We start from the raw sequence: 2,734 nt of genomic DNA on the forward strand, positions 1-2,734 counted from the left end.
GCCCAGACTTCCCTCTCCCCATCCACTTCTTCTAGCTCTTCTGGGGGAATCCCGACGCGTTCCCAGGCCTGCCGGGAGACACCGGCCCTTCAGCATGTCCTGGGTCTTCCCCGGTGCCTCCACCCGGTTAGACATGCCCAGAACACCTCACCAGGGAGGTGTCCAGGAGGCATCCTGATCAGATGCCCGAGCCACCTCATCTGACTCCTCTCAATGCGGAGGAGCAGCGGCTCTACTCTGAGCTCCTCCCGGATGACTGAGCTTCTCACCCTATCTTTAAGGGAGAGCTCAGACACCCTGTGGAGGAAACTCATTTCAGCCGCTTGTATTCGCGATCTCGTTCTTTCGGTCACTACCCATAGCTCATGACCATAGGTGAGGGTAGGAACATAGATCGACTAGTAAATTGAGGGCTTTGCCTTACGGCTCAGCTCCTTTTTCACCACGACAGACCGATGCAGAGCCTACATTACTGTGGATGCCGCACCGATCCGCCTGTCGATCTCACACTCCATTCTTCCCTCACTCGTGAACAAGACCCCGAGATACTTGAACTCCTCCACTTGGTGCAGGATCTCACTCCCAACCCTGAGAGGGCACTCCACTCATTTCTGGCTGAGGACCATTGTCTCGGATTTGGAGGTGCTGATTCCCATCCCAGCCGCTTCACACTCAGCTGCGAACCGATCCAGAGAGAGCTGAAGATCATGGCCTGATGAAGCTAACAGGACAACATCATCTGCAAAAAGCAGTGACCCAATCCTGAGCCCACCAAACCGGACCCCCTCAACGTCCTGGCTGCGCCTACAAATTCCATCCCTAAAAGTTATGAACAGAATCGGTGACAAAGGGCAGCCCTGCGGAGTTCAACTCTCACTAGAAACAGGTACGACTGACTGCCGGCAATGTGGACCAAGCTCTGACACCGGTTGTACAGGGACTTGAACGTCCCTTATCAGGGGGTCCGGTACCCCATACTCTCGGAGTACTCCCCACAGCATTCCCCGAGGGACACGGTTGAATGCCTTTTCCAAGTCCACAAAACACATGTAGACTGGTTGGGCAAACTCTCATGCACCCTCCATGACCCTGCAGAGGGTGTAGAGCTGGTCCACTGTTCCACAACCAAGACGAAAACCACACTGTTCCTCCTGAATCCTAGGTTCAACTCCCGAGACGCTGGATGGGGGACCAGAATCTCCTCGAAGCCGTCCGAAAGTCGTTCTCCATGGTCTCCCCAAACTCCTCCCAGTTTTTGCCTCAGGAACCACCAAAGCCGCATTAATTTGTAGTAGTGGGGGACTGCGTTCGTGCTCTCCCCTGATAACCTTGATTCAAAAGACAGACTGAAAAAGCGTTTCAACTTTTCTTTGTGGAGTGAAAGTGGCATTTGGGTGACTGTGAAGCAGGAGCCAGTGAGGCAGCCTCAGCATTGGGAGCTTAAAGTCATAAATACAGAAGATCCAAAAGATTGTTTATTTATTTATATAAAAGAACCCCCCCCCCCATATAAAAATAATGATAAAAAAATATTTTAATAATCAATTTTATTTATTTCTTCCAACCCACCTGTGTATCATTGCTGCATTATTAATATTTTTAAGTTCTCTCACCTCCTTTGACAGCAGCGTGGAACAGCGAGTGATACGAACAGAATAAAGTGGAGAGAAGTGGAACTGAGTGCACTTTTTCTTTCTTTCTTTCTTTCATCCATCCTTTTTGTACAACTTAACTGATTTCAAGCTGCTTTATTTGCTGCCAAGTGGCAAGTTCCTGACACGGGTGAAAGGAGGAAAAGAAAAAGACGGGGAAAAGAGTGACCCCTGCTGGCAGAAAGGCAAAAGCTTGCAGCACTCAGTATTCCCAGGCGGTCTCCCATCCAAGTACTAATCGAGCCTGACCCTGCTTAGCTTCCGAGATTGGACGTATTCAAGGTGGTATGGCCGTAAACGAGAAGGGCAAGTTTTTCTGTCCCGATATAGGCAATGTTGGAAGCCCTCTTTACTAAACAACAGCCCAATCTTTTTTTTTTTTTTTCCTCCCTATCTTTCTTCCATTTTTATTCTTTCTTTTGAAATTTTCAGAATGATTTTTGAATTTGAATGTTCTTTATCCTTCATGCTGGTCCCCTTCTGTCGCCGACCAAATCCCGCCACCTCCGTTCTTCCCCGTGTATAGATTGAACAGCTGGATGTGATCTATCTGACGAGGAGCCTGCAACTTTGCAATGGGAGGCATCTTCCAGAAATAGCCGGTGTTCTAACGAAAAATCCTACTCATTGAAATGATCTACTCACTGATACTACGCATGTGCAGACCAAAATTACGCAACTGTTCGTCGATCTGTCCTACCTAGTGTTGAAGTTTGAGGTAAGTGTTACTGTATTTCAGTAATATGTACGCTTTTCTTAGCCTTACTACATTAATGCATTTATTACAGTTTACTGCATAGGTATTTACTGTCAATATTTTATAAGTTGTATATTTTGCATGTGTGACTTTTAATCTTGTACAGGCCATTGTATCCATGCACGAGTAATGACCGTCTTGTGAAATCTTTGCATCAGGCTGTCTCTCTTCCATCCATCCATCCATCCATTGTCTCCCGCTTATCCGAGGTCGGGTCGCGGGGGCAGCAGCTTGAGCAGAGATGCCTAGACTTCCTTCTCCCCGGCCACTTCTTCTAGCTCTTCCGGGAGAATCCCAAGGCGTTCCCAGGCCAGTCGAGAGACAT

At 48.2% G+C, this 2,734-nt stretch overlaps 1 pseudogene; it reads right to left on the reverse strand.

The window, feature by feature from the left end:
* Window positions 1-1,842: 1,842 nt before the first annotated feature.
* Window positions 1,843-1,951, reverse strand: LOC127528043 (uncharacterized; annotated as a pseudogene).
* Window positions 1,952-2,734: the final 783 nt, after the last annotated feature.

This window comes from Erpetoichthys calabaricus, chromosome 5 (genome assembly GCF_900747795.2).
Source record: "Erpetoichthys calabaricus chromosome 5, fErpCal1.3, whole genome shotgun sequence".
NCBI lineage: Eukaryota > Metazoa > Chordata > Cladistia > Polypteriformes > Polypteridae > Erpetoichthys > Erpetoichthys calabaricus.